Raw genomic sequence first — 19,465 nt, 5'->3', positions numbered from 1 at the left:
ATTCCACTGTTTGAGCATGCATAGTTGCAGTGGTCTGAGATGTAGGCGGGCAAAAGGGACTATGTCCATTGCCGCTGCCATGAGTCCGATTACCTCCATGCACTGAGCCACTGATGGCCGAGGATTGGAATGAAGAGCTTGGCAAGTGGTTAAGAGTTTTGATTTTCTGTCCTCCATCAAAAATATTTTCATTTCTACCGAGTCTATCAGAGTCCCTAGGAAGGAAACTCTTGTGAGAGGGAAGAGAGAACTCTTTTTTATGTTCACCTTCCACCCGTGAGATCTCAGAAAAGCCAACACGATGTCCGTGTGAGACTTGGCTAATTGGAAAGTCGACGCCTGAATTAAGATGTCGTATAGATAAGGCGCCACTGCTATGCCCCGCGGCCTTAGAACCGCCAAAAGGGACCCTAGCACCTTTGTAAAAATTCTGGGAGCCATGGCCAAACCGAAGGGAAGGGCCACAAACTGGTAATGCATATCCAGAAAGGCGAATCTGAGGAATTGATGATGATCTCTGTGAATAGGGATGTGTAGATACGCATCCTTTAAGTCCACGGTAGTCATATATTGACCCTCCTGGATCAGAGGTAGAATAGTCCGAATAGTCTCCATCTTGAATGATGGTACTCTGAGGAACTTGTTTAGAATTTGAGATCCAAGATTGGTCTGAAAGTTCCCTCTTATTTGGGAACCACAAACAGGTTTGAGTAAAACCCTAGCCCTTGTTCCGCTTTTGGAACTGTGCGGATCACTCCCATGGTATGTAGGTCTTCTACACAGCGTAAGAACGCCTCTCTCTTTGTCTGGTTTGCAGACAATTGAGAAGTGTGAAACCTCCCCCTTGGATTAGCCAATTTAAGAGCCTTAATTCTTTTTTTTTTTTTTAAAGCAACTTTATTGAAGATATTATTTCAGTAATACAATTGGTGGAGACGCAGCTCCTAGTCAGTATTATTTCAATCATTATTGCATTTTATAGAGTTACATTCTTATATTCCTTACATAACTTATTTATTAGAGAAGTCAACTCAGTTTTGCTTCAGTCCTTTTTATAGTTCCTTCCAAATTTGTGAAAGCCGTAATGGCTTTATGAACAATAACAGAAAAAAAATTGTATAATTGGGATAAAGAAAAAACAAAACTCGAAGGGAATAAAAACAACAGAGAAAAAACGAAGGGGAAATAAATCAAACAGCGACATATTTCCATACAAGAGGTAGCATGTCTCCATTAGTGTCCACAGCTCTTACATAAATTCTATAAAGCAAGGCTAGGGGGGTCCCCCATAACAATTTTTGAAACTGGTGGTTTTTTGATTTGTCTGAACTTTATAACTTTCATTGCTGAAACATTAGTCATATACATCTTGGGAAACAGTACAGTTTTCTCATTTCAACTCATTATTCGGCATATTAGGTGGTATATCTATCAATATCTGTGATAAAAACCAAAGTATTAATATCCTTCTCTACCAAAGATAAAGTTGCGTCTTATTTTGAAACTACCATTATACTTGTACCACTAATAAAAGATTTAAGTCTCATCTATAAATAATTAGATAGATAGTACAATGATCCATTATATCCTATGGTTCTTATTGAACTGGGGGATCTAAAAGGTAAACAATTAGGCTGTCATCTTTGTCTACAGACCCTGTCCCTGTGAAGTTTTGGATCATATAATATTGTTTTGAGATCTTTTTTTTTTTTTTTTTTTTTTTTTTTTTAACCATAGTGTAGCTTGATGAGATCTCTCACAATTAGTATATAACTGAATGGTCTTATGCCTTTAACTTTAGCTATTTGACATTGATGTAATCCCCAGACCAACAATATGCATAACAAACACTGCAAACCATAACTTAATATCTTAAAATTCTAGATCGTGTTTCTAAAGAAATTAAGCAATACCTAAAGAAGCTGAACATTTAACATTAATAGAGTCAATGTCTCTGGTATTACCAGATGATAGATCGACAGTGATATTATAATATAAAAATTTAGATGAAAAGTTTACATCTGAAAATATACTTATCGCATTCTAAGATGTGTCACAAAGGAGCTGATCCTTTGGATCTTGCCATGAAGAACATCACTGTTATAAAGTAATGTGGGGTCAGGTTTCATACGTGGATTCTCCTGTCTTTTTCTTCTTGTGTTGTACCGTTGTCCATTGCTGAGGGGGATGTTTTCTTGTCGTAGATTCGAACTCTGTGGGGTAGAGTCACTTTGCTGTGAAAAAGTGATGTTAAGTCCCTTGGAAAAAGAAATCAGGTCGTCTGGTTCTTTATATATATGCGTTCTTCCTTCTTTTTGGACTATCAGGCTGAATGGGAATCCCCATCGATATTTCACTTTTCTCTCTTGAAGGGTTTGTGTGATATAGCGAATCTCTCGTCGTCTAGCTATGGTGGCTGGACATATATCTTGGAAGATCTGAATACTATAGGTTTGAAACCTAATTTCACGCTGAAGTTTCACTTGTTTCCAGATTGTTTCTTTGTCTAAGTAGTTGGTAAATTTTATTATTATGTCCCTCGGCGGGTTGGGGGGAGTAGGTAAGGGTTTTAGTGCCCTATGAGCCCTTTCCATGGATGAGTCCGTGAGTTTAAGGGCTGGGACTATATATTCGAATAATTGTAGGAGGTAGGAAGTGATAGATTCCCTAGTAGCCTCTTCTGGTACCCCGCGTATTCTCAGGTTACTCCTCCTGTTCCTATTGTCCAGATCTTCTACTTTTAATTGGAGTGATTGTATTATTGTTTCATGTCTTGTGAGTTGGCGATCAACATCAGATAAGTTAGTATTCAAAAATTCTTGGCCTTCTTCTAGGCTTTCTAGTCTATTTCCCATTTCATTGAGATCTTTCCTTTGGGATGACATCTCTGATTTGATGAAGTTTTTTAAGTCCGCTAAGTCTGATTTAGATGGGAGTAGTGAGATGGTAGATTGTATCTGTGCTAGTTGATCAGAATGTGGTGCTGGGACTTCTGACATGTGATCCATTTCTGGGGTATCAACGTCTGGACTGTGCGGTGGGTCTGAGGTTCCTGCCTCTTGTTTATGATAGAATGTACTCATTGTATTAGACAATGTAGATGTCTGTTTCTTGTCCTGTTTCGTATTTCTTTTAGAGGCCATTGGATGGGCCTGATGTCTGAGGGTGTTAGTTTCAGTGATGAAGGGACTTGTTTCCAATAAAATGACAGTCAGTAATCCTGTTTATCAACACTATTTTTCAGGCCCACAGTATATCATTAAGTTTTGTTAGGACACTGCCAATCTGCTGCTGTTGTGTTCACAGTTTCCTTTTGCTACGTAGTGGGAGTGTGCTGTGTTATGAGGCTAAGATTCTAGGCCTTACAATGATATGATTGGGCAGATTGTCTGGCTTATTTGCTGTGTATCTGTTCCAGGGTAGTGTTACTTAAAGTGAGGGCAGTTATCAAGTGGCCCCCTCGATGACACTTTATCACTTTGTTCCTTCACTACTTCATTTTCATACTGTTTCAGTATGAACGGTTACCTGTCACGTGGTGCGCTGTAATGGCGGCGTTCCTGTCGCCCGATATCTCTCTGTCTTAGAGCGCCGTTCGGTATCCTCTCTTCAACACCTATGCAGTGTCGGCTTCGGGCAGATGGTTCAAATGAGGGAGCGTTCCCAGCTAGTTACCCAATGGGAGATGGTATTCCGGTTTATCGGTCCGGATCAATCTTTCATATTCCTCCGATACCGCCAAGATGGGCAAGCAGCTGTGAAGCGGTATGACCCCTGTTCTTTCTCACTGACCACTTGTGTCGATTTAGGTTCCCCCGTTTCACCTTTTATACTTTAATCTTGCTGGGACTGGAGACATGCACGGAGCTTTTTCAGTTTGCGGCCATGTTCCAGCACGGCTACGCCCCGCCTCTCTTAAGAGCCTTAATTCTATCCATAATATCCTCTAATGGAGTCTCCATCTGAAGAGCCTCTTCTAGAGCCTCGAACCAGAAAGCAGCTGCAGTAGTTACGGGAACAATGTACACAATAGGTTGGAGAAGAAAACCTTGATGAACAAAAATTTTCTTCAGGAGACCCTCTAATTTTTTTATCCATAGGATCTTTGAAAGCACAACTGTTTCCAATAGGTATAGTTGTACATTTAGATAGAGTAGAAATAGCTCCCTCCACCTTAGGAACCGTCTGCCACGAGTCCCGCATGGTGTCAGATATGGGAAACCTTTTCTTAAAAACAGGAGGGGGAGCAAACGAAATACCTGGTTTATCCCACTCCATAGTAACAATATTCACAATCCTCTTAGGGACTGGAAAAACATCAGTGTAAACAAAAACCTCTAAGTATATGTCCATTTTACACAATTTCTCTGGAACCACTATGGGGTCACAATCATCTAGAGTCGCTAATACCTCCCTGAGCAATAAGCGGAGGTGTTCAAGCTTAAATTTAAAGGCCGTCATGTCAGAATCTGTCTGAGGGAGCGTCTTTCCTGAATCAGAAATTTCTCCCTCAGATAACAAACCCCTTACCCCTACTTCAGAACATTGTGAGGGTATATCAGATACGGCTACTAAAGCGTCAGACTGCTCAGCTTTACTTAACCCAGAGCTGTCACGCTTTCCTTGTAAACCAGGCAGTTTAGAAAAAAACCTCTGTGAGGGTTTTATTCATAACTGTGGCCATGTCTTGTAAAGTAAATGAATTTGACGCATTAGAGGTACTTGCCGTCACTTGTGCCGGCGTTACTGGTTGTGACACTTGGGGAGAGCTAGATGTCAAAAACTCATTTCCTTCTGTCTGAGAATCATCTATTGCTAAATTTTTCATTGCTAAAATATGCTCTTTATAATTTATAGACATATCAGTGCAAGTGGGACACATTCTAAGAGGGGGTTCCACAATGGCTTCCAAACACATTAAACAAGGATTTTCCTTAGTGTCAGACATGTTAAACAGGCTAGTAATGAAACAAGTAATGAAACAAGCAAGCTTGGAAAACACTTTATTCAAAGTAAATAATACTTAGAAAAAAACTGTACTGTGCCTTTAAGAGAAAAAAAGGTGCACAAACTCTGCAAAACAGTGTAAAAAAGCAGTAAACTCAACAAATTGTTTACAGTAGCATCATAAAGCCTTAGTAACTTTGCACAGCTATGCAAATAAACAATTAACTCCTTAATGTAAAAACCGTATTGACAAAACGTCAAAAACCGGTAAAAAACGTTCAGCACCTTGCCACAGCTCTGCTGTTGCGCCTACCTGCCCTTTATGAACGATTTGTGGGGGAAAAAACTTTTTTACAGCCCTCAAACACAGCAGGACCCTCTGGAGAAGCAGTTGGATGTCTCTGAGGAAAAGAAACTGAGGTGCGAAAATAGGCCCCTCCCACTTTTCACTCAATGTCATGGGGCCTAAAGGAAATACAACAGAGTGTTTCCTAAACTAGCCGTGTGGGTTAATAACCCTTAAACAAGCCACAAAGACCCCTTAAAGTCCATCAAAAAAACGTTATTGCAATAATAATAAAAAGGTTTTTCCTTAGCAGTGTCACCAGTAACTAATGAGCCCTTTGTGTGAGCTGGGATTCTTACTAAGTCTCTGAATACAGCTTACCCTTCCCTCATGGGGATATTGTCAGCCTTTTCTAGAATTAACACAGTCTGTCTAGAAAAAATTAGACTGAACATACCTCAAAGCAGTTTAGTCTGCAAACTGTTCCCCCAACTGAAGTTTTCCTGTACTCTTCAGGCCTTGTGAGAACAGCAGTGGATTTTAGTTACAAAGTGCTAAAATCATCATCCTCCCTGCAGAAATCTTCATCCCTTTTCTGCCAGAGAGTAAATAGTACACACCGGTACCATTTAGGGGGTGGAGCTAAGGGAGGAGCTATATAGACAGCTCTGCTGTGGGTGCTCTCTCTGCCACTTTCTGTTGGGAAAGAGAATATCCCACAAGTATGGATGAATCCGTGGACTCGATACATCTTACAAGAGAAAAGACATCATATTCAGCCACACATTAACAGAGCAGTGCAGTAGCCACTGCAGGGCACGGATTGACAGTGTGGGCCTCTTGGTGCACTAAAAGTTACCAGTAGAACAGCTTACCACACATCAAATCCAAAAGGATAGACTTTCCTTAATACACCCTCAATACTGATACCAAGCAGAGAGTGGCTATGCCCCAGTACTCTTTCCTAAATGCCAATGTTCTATCTCTGCAGGAGACACATCTCCTTAATGCAAATATCCCAAAATAATTAATCCCACATTTAACCAAATTTTGTAATTATATACTGGAGGGGAATCATATCCCGAGAGAGTAATTGTTAGCAAAAATAGTAGTGATTCCCAAACGCGAAAAAGATCATAAAAGATGTCAAAATTACCAACCAATATCACTAATTAACCAGGACTTAAAGCTTTTTACCTAGCACATCAACTAAAGGGAATTCTCCCCGGTTTGATACTCCCAGATCAGGTTGGGTTTATTAAAGATAGGGAAGCCCCAGACAATATACGCAGAATCTCATTCATTATTTAGGGAGACAACGGACACCTTCTCTGCTGTTATCATTGGGCGCAGAGAAGGCGTTCGACAGAATTGACTGGAGATACATGAATTCTGTTTTACAGAAGATGGGTTTTGATGGTCCCTTTATGACAGCAATCCGAGCGATTTATTCTTTACCCCAAGCCCAAGTGACTACGGGAAGCTATAAATCTGACACCTTCCCTATTCTTAATGGCACGAGACAGGGCTGCCCTTTATCGCCTCTGTTATTCGTGCTCTGTATTGCTGGCAGCTAGGATAAGAACACACCCAGACATAAAGGGAGTTAAAATAGCAAAATCAGAATATAAACTAAACTGTTCGCGGATTACATTTTACTAACGATTACAAAACCTCTCATATCCCTACCTAATTTCTATGCAATATTAGACTTTTTTTCAGCTATCTCAGGCTACAAGATTAATTCGGATAAATGTGAAATTCTCCCCATAGCCATTCCCTGCCAGACCCAGAAACTATTGGAGCTAAACTTTGACTTCAAGTGGGTCAAGCATACACTTAAATATCTGGGAATTCACCTTCCGCAGCAGACACAACACTTGTACAAACATAACTATCCACCACTATTTCGAAAGATTAGGCAAGACATCTTGAAATGGAGTAAGTATAACTTCTCCTGGCTGGGAAGGATAGCGGCAGTGAAAATGAATATTTTGCCCCGACTACTTTATTTATTCAGAGCATTGCCAATAGCGGTTGTCAAATCAGATATAGAAAAGATACAGAAAGATCTCTTAGCCTTTATTAGTGGGACACAATCAGCAAGGATCTCTAAATCTTTAGTACTCTGACATAAATCACTAGGAGGGGTAGGGGGACCAAATTTGATGGAATATTATAGGGCAGCTAGAGCAGCGCAGGATGCCATGCTACTAAAAGGTCAGAGGAAGCCATTTGGATCACATTAGAGACAGAGTTAGAGGGGAGAGGGGACCCGGACTCCATTCTTTGGGATATAAAACAGACTAGAGTAAGCAATCAAACCCCGGGGGCGCACACAGGTGAGCTTACAATTAATCTATGGACAAAACTGAGGAAGAGAGAAGATATGCTTCTGAGAAATTAACTGTTAACGCCAATTAGGTATCTGTTACAGGGGGACACACGTAAACATCTCCAGAAATGGGAAAACAAGGGCTTAAATAGAGTGGCTGAAATTCTAGAGAGTGGATCGGTTTTGTCATTCTCCCACTTATGGGAGAGGATTGCACCCCTCAAGCTACACTGGTACCTTTATCTACAGCTACAGTCCTCTCTTAGAGATTTCCTTAAAAATGCACCAGGTAAGGTGTCCACGGTGTTAGAGGCCTCATGCATTAGCCCCCACAGATCCAAACACTCTATATCTAGGCTCTATGTGGCAATGTAATCCCCCCAAATGCACCCAAAACCCACATAATGTAAGCTTGGGAACGGGAACTAGACATAATTAAAGATAGGCAGGAGTGGGAAACACTTTTCCAGGAGGGAGAGAAGGGCCTACTAAGCGTTGATTTAAAGGAAAATGCTATGAAAACGGTCTTCCGATGGTACTTGACTCTAGTTAGGACCTCTCGTATGAACCCTCAGGGGAACGACTTGTGCTACAGGGGCTGCGGAGAAAGAGGTACATATAGTACATAGTGGCGGGTATAGGGTCTCTTAATGAGCCTCTATCAGAACTGGTTGATTTGTTTTTGCAACCTCTTGTACTGGCACTTCCCAGCCATATCTTGGAAATCTAACTATACACTTATGTCTATGGATGTTTCATCCCTTTATACGTCCATTCCCCATGACAAGGGGTTACAGGCGTTGGAAATTTTTCTCAGACATAGGTCCAACTATGATGAAGTCACCATAGTTTTTATGCTTATGGCCACCGAATATTTATTAACACACAATTATTTTTTGTTTGAAGTACGTTTCTATCTCCAAAGAGGTGGAACAGCTATGGGCGCTAAATTTGCGCCATCCTATGCCAACCTTTTTCTAGGTTGGTGGGAGCTATTCCACATCTTTGGAGATAGAAACCCTTTCTGTACTAACATCATATATTACGGACGGTACATAGACGACCTAGTTTTTGTATGGGAGGGGGAAAAGGAATCTATAAACAGATTCCATCATTATGTATCAAATAACAATCTAAATCTCAGTTTTACTATTGAGTCCAATGTTGATTCTCTGAATTTTTTGGATCTGACTTTGAGACCAGTTGATGGGAATATTGAGGTACAACTATACCGTAAACCCACATCAGGCAACAGCATTTTGAAATATGATTCCTGCCACCCTCATCATCTTTTGAAATCTATTCCCAAAAGCCAACTCATTAGGGTAAAGCGAAATTGTTCTGATCCTATAGTGTATGAACAAAAGGCAGCAAATACAATAGAGAGGTTAAAACTACAAGGTGATCCCAAAGTAGTTTTGGAACAAGCCAAAAAGGCTGTGGATAAGATACCCAGGATTCAACTCCTCAAGTACAAAAAGGAAACAAAAAAGAACAAACACACAACTACACCCACTTTCACCACTCCGTACAGTATGGAATATGGCAAGATTTGTAATTTGATTAGACAAAGTCTTCCCATACTCCAGAATGATGAGAGGTTGAGTGAGATTGTGAAGGGAGGCTGTAATTTTGTTTCACGAAAAGCGAAAACACTTAGAAACATACTATCTCCATCAATGTTGCCTAAGGTAATATCTGGTACATGATTACAGAAACGGAATGGTTGTTTCAGGTGCAATGCTTCCAGATATAAAACTTGTTTCCATATCATACAAGGTAATTCTTACAGATCAGAAGTACTAGATAAGGAATTTGACATTCACCATTTTGTAAATTGTAATAGTACACATGTGGTGTATCTCCTGACTTGCCAAGGATGCAAGATACAGTATACAGGTCGAACTAAGAGGTCTTTGAAGGATCAGTTTATGGAGCATCTTAGATCCATTGAGGATCCGGATGCCTGTAGCTAAACATTTCAGGCATCACCATAATTCGGATAGTACTTTACTTAAAGTCCAAGGCATTGACTTTATACCTAGGCACCCTAGAGGCGGAGACAGAGAAAAGAAACTAGATGAAAGAGAGGTCTTTTGGATCCTCCATCTTAAAACTAGGGTCCCTTCAGGTCTAAATTCAAGGATGGATGTCAATATGTTTATTAAATATTAAATATCAAAAGTGAATACAACACACACATACTAAGATCCTTTATTCTTAAACTAGGGTCCCATATCACATAATATGTTATAGAGAATGTTATCACTAATAAGCATAGTGTGCATTTTATACAATATGTATCTTTTGTTCATATTGTATTTAGATTGTACTATATATACAATGGTTGATGATGTGCTTAAATAAACTACTATTCATGTATAGCTAATTAACAGGGCTGAGGTTGTGTAGCATTTAGTGGAGGATTCTCTAGGGGTTAATTTTGACCATATAATTGATTTTTTCCTATTGGGTGTTATATCCTATTTAATGAGCTATTTACCCCCTGCTCTCCATCAGTGAACAAGTGCCCCAGAGGCATGAAACGCATATGGTGTCACAGGAGGGTGATGTTCCCCCTGTTTTCCTTTGCTGAAATGATTTTATTGGACTACCGTCCACTTTCATGCTTTTAAGTCTGTGTGCTTAATAAAGAACTTGCTTTTACCTTACATACCGGAGTGCTGAGGACTTGTTTGTTTCCTACATATGTACAGAGTCTGGACAGGGACGTGCCTCCTACGAGCACCCACATTGGCTGTTATGCCGGTTACGTGGTAGCGCAGAAGAACGCCACGGTGTGAGCCTGACTGGAGCATCCTACCGCATCCTGTGTGTTTTTCGTTTCATTTTCTGTGAAGGGTAAGTGGCTCATCAGTGTTTTAATTTGGAGAGTACAAACTGTATATTTTGAATATCCAACACCGTGTGTAGCCTAAATATAGCGCTGTCTGAAGATTTCATTACGGATTGAGGAGTGGGCACACAAATGTTTGATTTGGATTACGGCAGCCCTTAACATTAACTTTTACGTTACCCAGCTTTGTTTCGAGCTATTTGTATATTTATTGACGTCCTGTTTTGACTACTACTACAATTTATTTTGGACTTTGCAAGTTTTACATACTTTCTACCTACCTTTCTATGACGAACTTTACTTGAGAGTAATACAGTGCCTTTCTAATATACACTGGATGGACAATATTGGGTCAAAAATGTCATAAAGTATTTAATGACTCATTATATGCGTTAGCAATATAGGAGTGTTTTACGCATCATTGCAGCCAACTGACATTTGTTTTCCTTGTATGAGTACAGTTTCAACATATCGGGACTCTAATACCTTTTGTTTATACATCGTGTGCACCCGTTTTGTCTTTTATACGACCGACGTGATATAACTATCACGTTATATGGATGTTAATATCTCTTTTTTGTAAAGTGTGTTTAAACCGATGTGGCTACCGCAATGATATTCCACATCAAGTGCTTTATATGCTATACTAGAAAATGTTGACGAAGGTTAGGTATTGAATCACTGCACTACAGTTCTGTTATGACTCTGGGTTAATATGGTTAAATATGAATATCCTATAGAAAATGTTTTATTTATAGTGGTTGAAATCTACAATAACTACATACAATAATTTATACTTGCATGTATACACAAACAGGATCATATGTTTGGATGCAGTATTATAACTGTTTAAATGAATACTCTCCTTCATCTATGTATGCATGTCGATTTTGACTAAAAATTATAGAGGGTTTTCTTTTGGCTAACAAAATCTACCATACCTATATACACACTAACTCTGCAACTAGTGTTCCTTTGGAATTTCCATATTAAACGCTTCCACTATCTGGTTTATATAGATATCAGCAGAGAATGGAGTGCTCTGTTTTTGAGGACTTCACAAAGTCACTCGATCCCTCTGCTGATACTTTACAATCTTGGCTTAAAGGGACAGTATACACTCATTTTCATATAACTGCATGTAATAGACACTACTATAAAGAATAAGATGCACAGATACTGATATAAAAATCCAGTATAAAACAGTTTAAAACTTACTTAGAAGCTGTCAGTTTGGCTCTGTTGAAAAGGCAGCTGGAAAGCCCACTGCAAGTGTGAAACAAGACATTCCCCCCCTCCCCCTTGTTTTGCATATGAAAAGACCCTTTACACAAACAGGAGCAAGCTGGAGAAGGTAGCTGACAGTATTCACATAAAACTTTGGGACTTGGTTAGGAGTCTGAAAATCAGAGCAATGATATTTAAAAATTAGCAAAACTATACATTTATTTAAAAAAAAAACTTTATGGGCTATATAAATAGATCATCTACAAAACATTTATGCAAAGAAAAAATGAGTGTATAATGTCCCTTTAAAGATGCAGAACATGATTTGGAGAGTCTTTTTATACAAATGGATAGGCTGAGAAAAAAAGACATAAGACTAGAAATGGATATTAAGACCTATCTTATTTACCAACAGAGGGAACATATACCCAGGGGTCTCAGGATAAAAAAGTTTCCATCATTTCATGTTATGTGTCTTAAATTCATTGAGGAGTGGAACACTGCACTCACTTCATGCTCACAGACATTAATTGTCTATACTAGTCAATTATAAAAAGCAGCAGAGATTAGTCTTGATAAAACAAATGCAAAATTTGCAAGTTGAGTTAAAACAGGTACAGACAGAACCAGATTTTAGTTTGTATGATATCCAGTTTAAGGAGAATATGCAGAAATTTCAAAGAGAACTCTGGGAGTTTAAGACACAAACAATTAATAGGGACAAAATGGACTATGACTCTGAGAATGTGTATCTTTGGTCCCATAGGACTTCTAATTCCAACAATAACAAAAACAAAAAAATTCAGGTACATGAAATCTAAACAGGACAAGAGGGTATCGTTTAATGATACTGAGTATGATTATGACACTTCGGATAGTGACTCAGTGGTAGAAGTATTAGATCAATCATCAGTACTACACACGCCTAGCATTCACACACACGAACAGTCAAAAAACGGATTAGGCCCACCTCACTCTATTCTAAAATTAAAAAAAGGAAAAGAATACGTAGAGGGGGCCAAAACAGACACCGCAATAGATGTAGAAACAACAAAGAGATAAACACAAAGAGTAAGGAGGAAGCAAACACACAGGTATCTACAAAAGACGTGATAAATCTTTCAAGTTACATTTTGAGTAAAGATGAGGAGAGGGTTTTATCACGAGGACTACGTTTTTCTCCATCTTGTCATTTTAATCTGTTTCAGACCATATTAGATCTTAATAAATTTGTGAGATTACTCAATCTCAAAAAACATTTTTTGAAGGACGGGAATGATTCAAAGTTGCTGTCTGATTGTCAGGGTGCCAGGAATCAGACTGAGACGAGAAGTGCAAAAATAATCACACCTTTATTAATAGCGAAAAATAATTAAAAAAGTCCACAAGTCAAATAACAAGCCAGGAGTCAAAACCAGAGCTGGTAGCAGACGAGCCGAGTCAGGAGCCAAAGCGAATAGTCAGACGAGCCGGAATCAGGAACAAGGAAAACAGCAGGAAGGACGTCAGGAAGCCAGGTAATACACAGGAACTCTCAAAAACAGGTCTGAGACAACGCAAAGGCAAAGCATACTGAACAGAGGTCCTTTAAATAATAAGTGATGACATCACAATTCTGAGACTGCATCCTGTCTCACATGGATGATGCACACCAGTCTAGCCATAAAAGGAAGTGCAGGAAATGAGCAGCATCCCCCACAATGCATCAAGTCAGGAAGAGAGGTGAGTAAAATGGCTGCCAGCAGCACATGGCAAACACAACAGGGAAAAAACCCTGACAGTACCCTCCCCTCAACGACCCCTCCCCCGCAGGAGGACAAAAGGCTTATTGGGGAAACGGGCATGGAAGGCACAGAGGAGGGCGGTAGCATGAACATCAGTGGAGGGAACCCAAGAACACTCCTCCAGACCGTAGCCCCTCCAGTGAACCAAATACTGTACATGGCCCCTGGACATACGAGAGTCTATAATGCTGCTGACCTCATACTCTTCATGGTTGTCAACAAAGATAGGACGGGGACGAGGCAACACAGTGGTAAACCGATTACAAACCAATGGTTTCAAGAGGGAGACATGAAAAACATCGGAGATGCGCATAGCAGGAGGCAGGTCAAGAGCGTAGGCCACAGGATTAACCCGTCAGAGTATTCGAAAAGGACCAACATATCGGGGAGCGAATTTATGAAAAGGCACACAAAGGTTCAAGTTGCAGGAGGACAGCCAAAGTCTCTCACCAACCTGGTAGGAAGGTGCGGGCAGACGCCTACGATCAGCCTGGAACTTCTGGCGCTGCATAGAACGATGAAGGCAATCCTGAATCTGCACCCACGTGGAACGGAGTTGCCGGAGATGCTCCTCCAAAGCCGGAATACCCTGAGACATGAATGAATCGGGCAACAAGGATGGTCGAAACCCTTAATTCGCCATGAACAGGGATAACTTGGAGGAAGCATTAATAGCACTATTACGAGCAAACTCTGCCCAATGTAACAGTTCAGACCAATTATTGTGGTGATCTGAGACATAGCAACGGAGGAACTGTTCCAGAGCTTGATTAGACCGTTCCGCAGCCCCATTGGATTGAGGGTGATATGCCGAGGAGAAGGAAAGCTGGATCCCCATTTGAGCACAAAAGGAACGCCAAAATCTGGAGACAAACTGGCTACCCCGGTCCAACACTATCTCCTTGGGTAACCCATGTAAACGGAAGACCTCCCAGGCAAAAATCGAAGCAAGCTCCTGAGCGGTAGGCAGCTTCATCAAGGGAATGCAATGTGACATTTTAGAAAAATGGTCAACCACCATAAGGATAACAGTATTGCCATTGGAAACAGGGAGCTCGACAATGAAGTCCATGGAAAGATGTGTCCAAGGACGCTCACCATTAGCAATAGGTTAAAGAAGACCCACAGGAAGACGTCGAGGAGTCTTATTCTGTGCAAAAACTGAGCAAGAGGCAACATACACAGCAATATCAGAACGAAGACCTGGCCACCAGAATTGTCGAGTGACAGACCAAATCATTTGGTTCTTGCCTGGGTGACCTGCGGCTTTAGGATAGTGGTAAGTGTGCAACAGTTTAGTTTGAAGATTCTCAGGAACAAAACACTTACCACTAGGTTTCTCAGGAGGTGCTTTGGTTTGTGCAGCAAGGATCTCCTCCCCCAAGGGAGAAGTCAAATTAGTAAGTATGGTAGCCAAAATATGGTCAGGAGGTATAACAGGAGTAGGTACAGACTCCTCCTTGGACAGAGGCGAAAATTGTCGAGAGAGGGCATCAGCCATAACATTCTTACTACCAGGCAGGTAGGAGACCACATAATTAAACCGAGACAAAAATAGCGCCCATCTGGCCTGTCGGGGCAACAAACGTTTTGCTTCAGATAGATAAGTTAAATTCTTTTGGTCAGTAAGAATGAGCACTGGCACGCTATTACCCTCAAGAAGATGCCTCCATTCCTTGAGTGCCAAAATTATGGCCAGTCATTCCCTGTCGCCAATTTCATAATTGCACTCCGCTGGAGACAATTTCTTAGAGAAGAAACAACACGGATGCAAGGAACCGTCAGGCGTAGGACATTGAGACAAGAGGGCACCTATTCCAGTCTCAGACGCATTGACCTCAAGAACGAAAGGCAGGACAGGGTTAGGATGAAGCAGAACTGGAGCGGCAGCAAAGGCAGTCTTAAGACTATCAAAGGTCTTAATGGCAGTAGGTGACCAATGGAGTTGATCATTCTCTTTATGGGCCATGTCTGTGATAGGTTTGACCAAGGAAGAAAAGTTTTTAATAAACTTTCTATAGTAACTTGTCAGGAACCATGGAGAACCATGCAACGGAGATAACATAACCTAGGAAGGTTACTTGAGTCTGATGGAACTCACATTTCTCGAGTTTAAAAAACAGGCCGTTCTCACGTAGTCTCTGAAGAAACCATGTAACATCAGAACGATGAGCCTCAAGTGTGGGTGAGTGTATGAGGATGTTGTCTAAGTACACCACAACACACTGTTGCAACATATCTCGTAGGACATCATTAATAAATTCCTGAAAAACAGCAGGAGCATTACATATCTTACATTAAGATACTCATAATGCCCTTTCCTGGTGTTAAATGCTGTTTTCCATTCGTGGCCCTCCTTAATCCTAACGAGATTGTATGCTCCTCTGATATCAAGTTTAGTAAAGAACGTAGCCCCTCCAGTGAACCAAATACTGTACACAGCCCCTGGACATACGAGAGTCTATAATGCTGCTGACCTCATACTCCTCATGGTTGTCAACAAAGATAGGACGGGGACGAGCCAACACATTGGTAAACCGATTACAAACCAATGGTTTCAAGAGGGAGACATGAAAAACATCGGAGATGCGCATAGCAGGAGGCAGGTCAAGAGCGTAGGCCACAGGATTAACCCGTCGGAGTATTCGAAAAGGACCAACAAATCGGGGAGTGAATTTATTGGAAGGCACACGAAGGTTCAAGTTGCGGGAGGACAGCCAAACTCTCTCACCAACCTGGTAGGAAGCTGCGGGCAGACGCCTACGATCAGCCTGGAACTTTTGGTGCTGCATAGAACGATGAAGGCAATCCTGAATCTGCACCCACGTGGAACGGAGTTGCCGGAAATGCTCCTCCAAAGCCGGAATACCCTGAGACATTAATGAATCGGGCAACAAGGATGGTTGAAACCCATAATTCGCCATGAACAGGGATAACTTGGAGGAAGCATTAATAGCACTATTACGAGCAAACTCTGCCCAATGTAACAGTTCAGACCAATTATTGTGGTGATCTGAGACATAGCAATGGAGGAACTGTTCCAGAGCTTGATTAGAACGTTCCGCAGCCCCACTGGATTGAGGGTGATATGCCGAGGAGAAGGAAAGCTGGATCCCCATTTGAGCACAAAAGGAACGCCAAAATCTGGAGACAAACTGGCTACCCCGTACCAACACTATCTCCTTGGGTAACTCATGTAAACGGAAGACCTCCCAGGCAAAAATCGAAGCAAGCTCCTGACCGGTAGGCAGCTTCATCAAGGGAATGCAATGTGACATTTTAGAAAAACGGTCAACCACCATAAGGATAACAGTATTGCCATTGGAAACAGGGAGCTCGACAATGAAGTCCATGGAAAGATGTGTCCAAGGACGCTCACCATTAGCAATAGGTTGAAGAAGACCCACAGGAAGACGTTGAGGAGTCTTATTCTGTGCATAAACTGAGCAAGAGGCAACATACACAGCAATATCAGAACGAAGACCTGGCCACCAGAATTGTCGAGTGACAGACCAAATCATTTGGTTCTTGCCTGGGTGACCTGCGGCTTTAGGATAGTGGTAAGTGTGCAAAAGTTTAGTTTGAAAATTCTCAGGAACAAAACACTTACCACTAGGTTTCTCAGGAGGTGCATTGGTTTGTGCAGCCAGGATCTCCTCCCCCAAGGGAGAAGTCAAATTAGTAAGTATGGTAGCCAAAATATGGTCAGGAGGTATAACAGGAGTAGGTACAGACTCCTCCTTGGACAGAGGCGAAAATTGTCGAGAGGGCATCAGCCATACTCATAATGCCCTTTCCTGGTGTTAAATGCTGTTTTCCATTCGTGGCCCTCCTTAATCCTAACGAGATTGTACACTCCTCTGAAATCAAGTTTAGTAAAGACCGTAGCTCCCTTGAGGCGGTCAAAGAGTTCCGTAATGAGCGGAATAGGGTAAGCATTCTTAATGGTAAGACGATTAAGACCCCTATAATCAATACATGGTCTTAACTCGCCACCCTTTTTCTTCACAAAGAAGAAGCCAGCCCCTGCAGGAGAGCAGGATTTGCGGATGATTCCCCGTGACAGAGCATAAGCAACATACTCCTCCATAGCACAATTCTCTGCAACAGACAGAGGGTACACCCGGCCCCGAGGAGGAATGGCTTCCGGGTTGCAGGTCTATGGCACAATCGTAAAACCGGTGAGGAGGCAACGTAACGGCATGCACCTTGTCAAACACGTCTAGGAACTCTTGGTACTCCTCTGGCAATTGAGATACCGAAGAAGTGCACAAGACTTTAACTGGTTTCCGAAGACAAGTGGAAATACATTGCGGGGACCACGACAAAATTTCGGAACTGCGCCAGTCGAAACTGGGATTGTGCTTTTGGAGCCAGGGATAACCCAGAACAACCGGAAATTGCGGAGAGTTTATCACCTGGAACTGGAGGGTTTCAAAATGGAGAGCCCCAACAGCCATGGACAACGGAGCAGTTTTGTAAGTAACGAGTGCGGGCTGAAGGGCCCTGCCATCAATGGCCTCAATAGCAAGCGGAACGGACCGAGGCAAAACAGGAATGGAGTGCTTTGATACAAAAGCACTGTCAATGAAATAGCCCGCAGCACCGGAGTCAACAAGAGCCTGAGTGACTATGGAAGAGTCCACCAAGGAAAGGACAACCGTGACCAAAGGTTTCTCCTTTAGCAGTTCCGGGGACGAGGATAAACCACCCAAGGTCTGCCCCCGACAGGACCTTAGGTGTGAGCTTTTCCCGGCCGTGTAGAACAAGACTTCAAAAGGTGGCCCTGTAACCCACAATAGAGGCAGAGCACCTCCCTCCTCCTAAAGGCCCTCTCCGCCGCGGAGAGATGCATGAATCCCAACTGCATCGGCTCAGCAGTACCTGGTGACTCGGGACCAGGAGGCATGGGAGGAGAGGGAGGCATGGGTGGGAACGAACACGTAGGAGACAACGGAACAGGAGGCTTCCGCAAGCACTTCTTGAAAGAGGGCCTCTCTCTGAGTCTGATGTCAATTAGGATAAAAAAAGACACCAATGCCTCGAGATCCTCTGGTTAATCTCTGGCAGCAACTTCGTCTTTAATCGCATCAGAGAGCCCCTGAAAGATGGCGGCAACAAGGGCTTCATTGTTCCAACCTACCTCTGCGGCAAGCGTATACGGAACTCAATAGCATACTGAGCAACAGATCTTGTACCTTGCTGAATGGACATGAGTCCTTTAGCAGCAGAGGCGGAGCGAGCCAGAACATCAAATACCCTTCGAAAGGAGGCCACAAATTCAGGGTAATTTGAAATCACAGGTTTATTAGTCTCCCACAAGGGATTAGCCCAGGCAAGAGCTGTGTCAGAGAGTAACGAGATGAGAAATCCCACCTTAGCTCTGTCAGAGAGAAACGCCTGAGGTAACATCTAAAAGTAAATGCCCACCTGGTTCAAAAACCCTCTGCACTGAATAGGATAGCCTCCATATCACTGAGGCAGAGGTGCAGAACCGGACATGCTCCTGGTAGGCATAGGTGCAGCAGCGGAAACAGGAGCAGCCATAACTTGCGGGTCCAAATGTGCAGGGCGAGTCAGCAGGGTTTGCAGGGCTAGTGCAAATTGATCCAAGCGGTGATCCTGTTCATTCATCCTGGAAATGATGGCAGGTAAAGGTGGATTATTAGCACCATCAGGATTCATGGCCTTTGCGTAATGTCAGGGTGCCAGGAATCAGACTGAGACGAGAAATGCAAAAATAATCACACCTTTATTCATAACAAAAAATAATAAAAAGTCCACAAGTCAAATAACAAGCCAGGAGTCAAAACCAGAGCTGGTAGTCAGACGAGCCGAGTCAGGAGCCAAAGCGAATAGTCAGACGAGCCGGAATCAGGAACAAGGAAAACAGCAGAGTCAGGAACAAGCCAGGGATCAGGAACCAGGAAGGACGTCAGGCAGCCAGGTAATACACAGGAACTCTCATAAACAGGTCTGAGACAACGCAAAGGCAAAGCATACTGAACAGGCGATCAGAGGTAAAGAGC

This window comes from Bombina bombina, chromosome 3, assembly GCF_027579735.1.
Source record: "Bombina bombina isolate aBomBom1 chromosome 3, aBomBom1.pri, whole genome shotgun sequence".
Lineage (NCBI taxonomy): Eukaryota > Metazoa > Chordata > Amphibia > Anura > Bombinatoridae > Bombina > Bombina bombina.
The sequence above is the reverse complement of the archived record's forward strand: the minus strand, read 5'-3'. Positions refer to the sequence as shown.